The sequence below is a fragment of the Chaetura pelagica genome, unplaced genomic scaffold (assembly GCF_000747805.2).
Source record: "Chaetura pelagica isolate M959 unplaced genomic scaffold, ChaPel_1.0 scaffold344, whole genome shotgun sequence".
Lineage (NCBI taxonomy): Eukaryota > Metazoa > Chordata > Aves > Apodiformes > Apodidae > Chaetura > Chaetura pelagica.
The window spans coordinates 4,710,208-4,720,073 of NW_009953098.1; the positions used below are offsets into that span (position 1 = coordinate 4,710,208).

The following is a 9,866-nucleotide window of genomic DNA, read 5'->3' on the forward strand; positions in this document are numbered from 1 at the left end:
TGAACCAAGGATCTACACAATGAGTTGTTGACTCCATTCAGTACACTGCAGCAATACTTATTTATACACTGCTGCCTGTAATAATTGACTAGTTTCTCATGTGGACAAGATAATCAGCTACTAAAAACCCAAATAAAGAAACTTAATAGACAAACGAGCACTTCTACCAACTGCCTGTGAAACAGAAAGGAGTGTTTTGTCATTTCTGTGAAGAACAACTGATTTCCCTACTTGACTCATCAAAACCTCAGTGCCTTGAAGGCTGTGATCAGCTTGAAAACTGTAACTGACCACAAACGATAACAAAATACCCTGAGTCGACACAACATTTTTAATGTCTCTGTGTCAGTTCTGAGACTCTGAAATTGCATTTCAGCCCCAAGACATACTCTTCAGAAGGTATCTACTTCTGACCTACCCCCAGAAGGGACAGTTTTGAAGATTTCAGCTTTCACATGTTTGCCTTCTGGATTGCACTGAACATAACTGCAACGTTTCCTCTATCTAGCCTTCCCGTAGCTGCCTGAGGTGCTACCATCACATAAGCTTTTCAACACAGTCCACAGACTTTACCATTTCATAACTTAGCATGGTCTTGTGATTTTTTCCACATGGTTGCAAGTCTCAAAAAAACCATGTTGCTGCCCCCAACTCCCCCTCCCAGCTTGGTCTCACTTACTTCAGCCAGTTATTCAATGAAATAATTATGAAGAACTTAGCAGCCTTTCAAGTTGTTTAAGATCAACTGAAAAATTGTATTTATGCTTCAATACACTCCTGCCACTGTACATCAAAAGTGGAATAACTTACAACTCATGTCAACAACTGAAGCATGATCCAATGCCAAGAAACAGCTGTATCTAAACACCAAACCCCCCCCCAAAAAAAAACCAAACCAACACAAAACCAAAAACACACACACAAAAAAACAACAACCCAAAGCACTTCCTTACTCAGCCCTGCTTCCTTTGTGTATCTAGAGTTTTCTGTGACTCCATAGAAATAATATGTGCTGTGCAGAGCCCCTGCAGGAAGGCAGGGTTGCTTCCACCCTCTGCTGAGCCTCAGCACCAGCCCTGCTTTGTCACCATCAGCTGCATTACCTGGAAGCCATTTCTTCCAATTCCCACTGTCCCAAGCCAGAGTGTCTCTCTCAAGTTACCTGTGCCTTAGACTTCATTAAAGACACAACCATCTAGCCCACAGAGCAGCTGCAAATCTGTCACAGTTTACCATCAGTCTGCCAAGATCACAGTCCAAAAAGCACCAGCCCCTGGAACCTGTCACAACCACTGACCTCTCATTCCCTGTGCTAGTAAAAAATGCTAATCTCAGGAGAGGGCTATTCCACATCATGAAGACAAAAGAAGCAAAAAATCCCAGTCAGGTGCCTCTGAACATCAGAAAACAAACAGATTGCACAGATGCTGATGATGACCTCATCTGGCCCACAAAAACTTTTTTAGAGGGATGATGATGCTCAGAGCACAGCAGAATGAGTTGAATTAGGAGCAATTCTTCTTCATCTTGACAACTAATAAAAACAAAAACAAAACAGCTATCACAGCCCTACAGTCTCTTCCAAAGCTCAAGAGCAATTGTCTGACCCAAAGACCTAAAAAATGGCACCCACTTCAGTTGCCCTCTCTCTCCCTTTCCCCATTCACCCATTAGAAAAATTACCCTCAAATTAAAAATTAACAGATTATCAGATTAAACAGAAAATTAACAGATAGAAAATGCATTAGCAGGCTCCTCCTGAAGACACACAACTCAAAGAATATGAAACTAGCAGCTGAAGTCTTTGTAAACAAAACACAAGCAACATTTCATCCCCCCAAATTTACAGTTTAGTTATTACTAAAAGCACAAGCAAAGACCAAGATACAACTGTTCTACATCAACAGTGACACAATCGCTATCCAGCTCCTCACAGCAACAGAGTCCAACCGTGGAAAGAAAAAAAAGCACCCACACCATTAAAGTAATGGGAATAGGTGAAGAATTATTCAAATCACAACATTGTCAGGTCTTGACAGTCATACCTACACTGCAAGATACAGTCTCCAGCTCACCAAGAGCAGCTCCCACAGCTTCACAGGGCTTTTAAAGATACCACCTTGAACTGTACACCATGCCACAACAATGTAGGAACTACTAGCAAATAACAAACAATGGTATTTATAAATCTCCTAGATAGTTTTCTGCAGTTTTACTGCCATTCTAAACAACATCAAATTCCAGCTTGCCCAGGCAGTCCAGAATGAGTTCTAAGACACCACAGCTGCAGCCCAATGAGGAAGCAAAACCCAAGAACTTGTGGGTGACACCTTCAGTAATCTTGCTTCCTCCTAGATGACATGAACAGTTACACGATGGAAAACATTGCTTTGTACTGTCTTTAGCTCTAAAAAGCCCAGAAAACCACTGGCCCTCCTACTTTGGAGAGCAAATCCACATCTACTTTGTGGTCCCTGGCCTTGAGGGGGCCCAGAAGATGTGGACAGTCCGTGCAAAAAGCAGTGCATGGGACATTCAGAAACCTCTCTTTCCCTTATGTGTTCAATGGAGATGGTGCAGAGACTGGACATAACCTGACCTTCAGCACCTCAAAGTTCAGGAAACACAGACATGAAGGAGTCAATACTCACACTTCTCCAACCACCAGCAAATGCACTAGTTCCAACTGCCTTCAGAGAAGACCTTCTGCTACCACCTGCCATAAGGTTATTCAGAATTGCCTCATACATAGTATTGCTCTTCAGATTTCAGCTCCTGGAAGCCAGCAATTAACTGACAAACTCATCTGTCATTTCAAGAGATAAAGCCTAAGTCTCCTGACTTCTGTGTGCCATCTGATTTATTAATATATAATTCACACTCTTGAAAAGGCTGAAATTGCCACTACTGGCATATTTACATCCTACTACTTCATAAGTTGTCAAAAAATCTGCTAGTTTTTAGTCAGTTATTATATGCAAATCCCAACTTTATAACATTTCTAGACAGCTCGAGCATTATCATGGGTACATTTTATACCTCTTCCATTTAATTTTAAAAGACACTGAACTGGAACTGGTCTGGAATAACTCAGTATGAACAATACCCTCCTTCATAAATCTGTCAAACATTGTTTTCCAAATCTAATGACAAATCGTCTACATTTTGTTTTCATTTTTTATGGAGCTGCATATATTAAAACATAGAGCCTTATGAATCATCTTCACAGCCAACCAAGCAATTTAGTAATCTTGGATGCAGTTTATTTAGCCTGAAATAAGCTTTGCTTTGATTATCTGCAAACTACTATGTGTATCTATTTCGGAATGTAGGGAAGATTCTGACACTCGTGGAGAATAAAAACATGCTCTAATAACATGAGTACATTATGTGGATAACTATATACTTTATAACTTAAGTATTCATGATCACAAACCTATACTAGACAAACTACAAAATGATTCCAGCATTCCCTAATTCACTCCATCAGTCCTAGCATTGCATAGATCGAAGGACTTTTCACTACACAGCAGTGAAAAAGAAAAGTGAATATAATAGGCTAACATTTTCTGGTCACTTCAAAAGCAGTTGTTCCATTCACTGCAGCTGCCCTCCTTCAGAGGAAACACAGATTTGCTCTGCTTGCTAGGCCAGCACCAGAAAGATACCATCTGAGTACATTCAGTTGCTTCTCAGCATCTTCTGCAGATGTATTTCCAAAGACTGTGCTTTGGACTGTGGGAACACTGTTCATAACAGAGACCAAGCTGACTGCCTGCAGTTTGGAGCACATACTTTGTACCTGTCCTCCTCAGCTCTCACCACCTGTATTCTTCAGCTGCATGGCTCACCGTCATCCTCCTCCAGAGAGCAGCTCCATCCCCTGAGCAAGTCTCAGCAGGACACCCCACGTTCAGTGATCAGATGTGTTGCCATGAACAAAGCCTTTGTGCTGGCAGTGCCTGCACGGGGCCCGGGTCTGAGCCAGCCCAACATTTCTCCATGGCGTGAGGCGCGAGTGCGGCGCTTCCCCTCAGCCTTGCGTGACCCCGTCCCTCAGTGCCTCGCTTAGATGTTGCAGCTACTCCAAGTACAGAATGAGCCAAGATTGAAATCACCCATTATCCAGAATCCCCAGACCCTGGTCCCTTGCATGCTCAGTAGAGAGCAGACTTTGAGTACAGTTGTAATAATCATCAACATTTCTTACACGTTTTGGCAACTGACATTCTAGCGAAGCACACGGTCGCTCAGAACGCTTTATTTTGCGGCAAAGAAGCAAACTATGTTGGTCCTTCCTGTTTCTACCATGATTAAGCAGCTGATTCACTCTCAGCATCCTTAAAAGATGACTAGATTGAAATTTTTCCTCTCCCAACATAAAATAAATGCAGGCATGAAAAGAAAGGCAACTATTTCAGAGGCCATTTGGGAGCTTTAGGATCTCTTTACGTGTAGCAAACTAACTACACAGACAACAGCACCCCTGAGTATCTTCTGGCTTCTAATCTACCCATGTGAACCCCTCAGCCTCTATTTTTAATTCAGTAGGACTGACCTCAGTATCTGCATGACAATCTCAGAAACAACAGAGCAACAAGGAGTTGCATGAGAAAGACCCTGCTTCTGACATAAGCATAAATTTTAAAAATGCAGTATGGGAAAGCAGGAAATCCCCAGAACTGCTTCAGCAAAAGATTTTTTCCAGAATCTTTGAAAGAGTATCTACAGCTTCAAAGGGAAATCAAAATGCAGTCACAGTAGATCTGCCATCAGAGGATGGACAACAAAATGTAACACACATTCGAAGTGCTGGAAATGAGAGAAAGGTGAAGAGTCCTGCATTCCCGTGCCGGGGCTCCCTCTGCATTCCTCCTGGAATAGAAAGAGCCTGCACCAGTGGAAAGACTCATCACGCCGGAGCTTGTTGGCAGTGGGATGTAAAGGAGTAGCAAGACCAGACAGCTTCCTCCAGTGCTGCTACTCTTCTGATGTACCTCCAAGTGTTCAGCAGCATGGACTTTTCCTTCCTCTGTCTTCTTCCACCAAACGGGAACAACACAAACTCGGTTCCCTATTTTATCGCATCATTTTATCACATCTCCTCTTAGATTGTTCTTAGGAAAGGTCTCACAGTGAAAAAACAGTGTTCTAGGCTAGTTCTTCTAACTAAATAAGGACTGCATTGCACAGTGTGCACACCTTGTTAGAGCAGACAGTGTTCAGTTGTTGTAGGACTGGTAGTTCTGCTTTGATATCACAGTGACAAAGGTAATAATGGAAATAAAAAACTTCACAGCCTGCCTGCAGAGCAGGGTTAATTGACACCTCTGTCTCAAAAAGTACTGCTATTTTACTCTCAGCTGAGCTCTCCACCCAATCCAGGCCAAATTTAGCCATCAGTGATGTTAATTTGCACCAGCCACCTATTAAACAATTTTGAAGAAGAAAAAATAACCACAGGACAGAAAAAACAGGGCAGAGGGAAGTTAGTATGAAAGCCAACACACTTATCTGGTCTGTGGCTGCAAAGAGACACAAAAACAGGGCAGAAGGAAGGGGCACAGAGTTTCACAGGTGACACCATTTTGCATTACATAGAAAAGACAGCAAAACAGGCATAAACCAGGCCATTATGGGAACAAGATTTTCCACCATCTTAAATGGTCATTTTAGCAAAATCAGCTTTATCAAGAACAGTGTCATAGATTTAAAAAGGTGTCCAAACCTTATAGACTTGTCCATATGTCCCATTCCCAACAACCTGCACCAGTTCAAAGATTCCTGCAGGGTCCTGCAAAAAGCAAAACATTATTTGCAGCAAAGCAACCAATTCAAAATGGAGCAGAACTGTACACAATCCAAATTAAAATGTCTGTGGCACATGTAAAACACCTGTGGCACATCTCCTAATGATCTGTATTACAAACTAAAGTGGAAATAGCCAAATAGTAGTATAAGAAATACAATAATATTGAAGTTTTCAGACAAGCTGTTCAAAACTTGATGCACGAACAACTCAGGGAAGCTTTGTAGCACAGCAAAACAGCATATAAAAGATTGAGGTTAGCAGTAATTTAAGGAATAAACTTGAAGCTCCCTAAATCTTGAAACACTGAGTGGTCTGGAGGCGGAGCTGCTGCCTTCTGCAATGAAAACACTCAGCACCTGCAATGTAACAAAGAAAAGAACCCAAAACAACAGAATTGAAAATAAAAACCACTAGATGAATCACCCGAGCCAAATGACTTTACAAAAGGGAAATGAACCATCCCAGGCAACCTTAACACCACAGGTAGGCTGAGAAAGCTCAATTGTTCTATTTTGCAAACATAACAAGGTGAATTTGACTGATGTATTGAAGTTTTGGCTTTGAACCTGAACTAGAGTGCTGTTAATCTACCCAGAAGACTCATGTGTCAGAGGATCAGTGTATCATACCACTTGAGACAACTTTTGTCCTACTGACTGAGCACTAGTTGCTCTAAAACCACCCACTGCAGCAAATGTCCTTCTCCAATAATGAGACACTGCAGCCTTTCAGATGTAGAAAGACCATCTTGTTGCAAGGCATGGGCAAGTAAATGTTCACTCCTGCATGACTGAGCACATTAAGAAATCTGTTGCTTCAGTTAAAACTCCCTTGAGAGATTTATATGAAAACATTAAGAACTCAAGGGACCAGTTTCTTGGTTTCTGGCTGGGCCATTTATCAGTCTGCTCATTTCTTGGGATGATATCATTGAGAGATTTATATAAAATATTATTAACTCCATGTGTCAGTTTTACCACGTCTGTTTCAGCAATCTGTCTCATTAGCTGATGCCCATTGGTACTACTGAGCAATGCAACACAGAAAACCATTATCTCCAGAGTACAATTTATATGACCCCAGTTGCAAAACTTCCTTTTTTTTTTTTTTTTTTTTAAAGGTATCAGACTACTTTTTCATTCCACTTGTATGTTTTTCTTTTAGTATAAATAATGCTTTCCTCTAATCTGATATGGAAAAGTTTACTTGGGCAAAATCCCAGTGAAAACACACAGGCTTTTTTTATGAGCAGATTGTGTCTTTACTGGCACAACTGTCATCAGGAATGGCACTGTCAGAGCAAGACAGCAGACTTCCACAACTGAAGCTACTAATGAGTTGATTTGATTTAGTCTTTAAGTTAAATAAGTCTTGATCTTACACTTCCTGAATTACCAAACTCACAAGACTACTTTTTTTATTTTATTAAAAACAAACCAAAACAAACCAACAACTCATGAACAATGCATAAACCAGATCAAGTCACTGATTTTTGACCCATGCACAGACCAATGTAGTAAGGTCTGGCCTTCGAGACTTCAATTCCAAAAGCCTTCACCCAGAAGGAAACCAATGGGAGCACTTGTGTAAGGAACTAAGCACCAGCATAAGAATGCTTGCAACTGGGATCTTTTTATAGAGTGCTTTGCTGCCTTCTCATTTCTTCATTTTTCATTTCCAGTACTCTTGGATATAAACGAGCCATACACTTTGCTTCAGCAGAACTGAAGTCAGCAATAATCCACTGGCATTGCTGCTGCCAAAGCAACAGGTGGGTGCTACAAACCTCTGCCTCACGTGCACCCTCCCCACAGGGCTGGGTTGCATACAGTCCATACAGTAAAACACACAGCAGCTCTCTGAGGAACTCTTCCAGAAAAGGGACTCTGTGCACAATATCTACTCCATGGGAAGCACAAGCAGCACCCCATTTTCACACCTCTGCTACAGAAAGCAGCACTGCTGAATTAAGAGGTTTCTGCACACTGTGGAGACCTAGAGGAATCTGAACCACATTTTTCACCTCCGAGTTTGCAACAGTCCCTCTCACTTAAATGTACGCTCTGTCCTCACTCTTCTTTTCTAAGCTTATTTATTATGCAAATACAATATTGTGCCTCAAAATCAGCTTCTTTCACTCCCTCAAATCAATTCCATTCTGATTTATCATGCTGATAGCTTGCTTCTGAAGGTTTCAGACAGTCTAGGAAAATCCCAAACAATTATCTAAATAAATGTTAGCATTAATTTAATATAGGGAAAATCCTACCCTGTCCTTCCTAGCCAATTGAGCATTAATGTCTCAAGCCTCTGCAGCTCTGAGTGCAGCCAAAATACTTGGCCATCTCTGATCTTTTAATCAGGACACTGTAGTGAACAGAGCCTTGTTAAGAGTCATAACGGATATTAATCTGGCCTCTGACTTTGGTCCTTGGATTGTCCTTGTTTGCTTGGATATCAGCACTGCATTGTTTGCTGGCATTCTTCACAATGGGCCAACTTCTCAATTATCTTGGTGTTGGGTATCATCTTTGATGTAGAGCTTCCACTCAGCTACCTTTTAAGCTCTGTGGTCCTCTAACCCTTTACCAGCCAGTCTCTGCCAAACTGCAAGGTTCACTTTGACAGATGCCAAAATCCCAGCCTGAACATTCACTGCTTTAAGGTTAATTACTGTAATGCACTGTACCATTTGGTGGCCTTCTTGCTTTCCTGCAAGTCATCTGCAGAGTACTCAAAAGGCAAGAGCAAGACTGCTGACCTGGAAGCACCCAGGCCACATCCATCTCCCCTAAAAGGCAGGATGAAAAACAAGGCACGCAGCAAGAGCCTGACTGAAACACACTTTTCACAATCTCTGCAGCTAAACAAGACACAGGTGTCTGAAGCTCAAGTTCTTTAGGGTCTCTGCACCTTGGCACGTAATGCAGAGATCAGAGACTTTTTAATCTCCAGTGCAGGAGCACCCAGTGAGATGTTCCAGTAACATTTGGAAAATATGGCCCAAACCACCAACTTTCCAGGAAAGGGGAAAATTCCTGGCAAGCATCCACTTGGAGGGGAGTAAGGCCAGGCCGTGCAGTTCAAAAGCAACCCTAACCACAGTCATGCCTCTTCACTGGACTTCCTGACACTAGCAAGGTTGGTGGGAGCACAGCACCAGGCATCTCCCACTGGCCGTGGGAACAATCAAGCCAAGGTAAAGCACCTGTTTTCACATAATTTCTACAGCCCAGACTCACCTGCCTTCCTTTTCCTGCTAAGCACAAACCTGACTAAGGCTGCTGACATGATGAAAAGGTCTCCTCTGAAAGGACACCTGTGTCCCTTCTCCTATCAAGGCTGGACCTTGTCATGCTGACAGTCTTGGGGAGGTTACTGTAGTGGGAGGTTTTGGCGCAAAGCCTGCACTGTTTGCAGTACTACTCTGTTTCCAACTTACGCTGGTTTCTTATCATTTATTTCAGGAGATAAGATTCATCTGCTAAAGCTCTAAAGAACTTCCATCATTGTGTCTCTCCCCTGAGCAGAGCCAGGTTAAACGTCTGCTTTGCTTGCCTAGCTAGGAGCCTTGTGCCATCCTCACAAACTTCACTGTCTCTGCTGCCTCTCTTCTTTCAGCCTCTGGTCTGGAACACCCTCCTCACCATGTGATTATTGCAAAGGCTTCTCCCAGACCTTTTTTTTTTTCCTCTTGGTATTTTTAGAAAGTAGCTCGGTTTGGTTTCACTGTCTGGGGCTGACTGCTTTTTTTGCCACAATTGAACTCTTCCCTCTTCTTCTGTGGAGGGTGCCCCAGAAAAAAACCTGCCTGGTTGGATGGGGTTGATAGATATTCAGCTTCTAGGTAAAAAAACAAAGTGGAATTAAGAGGAATCCTACACAACCCTGGTAACTGTCTGTGGACATGAAACACTAACATTGTGGCTTTTAAAATGTGGCCAAAGTTTGGACTATGTTAAAGACCTAAAAACACAAGACCATAATGAAAAATTTCACAGCAAACTAGGCGAATGTTGACTATTTTTAGCTTTTTTTTTTTTTGGGGGGGGGG

General features: G+C 42.2%; 1 protein-coding gene across 1 annotated transcript in view; it reads right to left on the minus strand.

Annotated features, from left to right (window-relative positions):
* NRK (Nik related kinase) overlaps positions 1-8,740 on the minus strand; it is an 85,653-nt gene extending 76,913 nt beyond the window's left edge. The window contains exons 1-2 of the mRNA XM_009997108.1: positions 8,732-8,740; positions 5,729-5,794 (exon numbers count right to left, since the gene is read on the minus strand). The gene's annotated coding sequence lies outside the window, so the exon portion shown is untranslated. The remainder of the gene's footprint in view (positions 1-5,728; positions 5,795-8,731) is intronic.
* Positions 8,741-9,866: the final 1,126 nt, after the last annotated feature.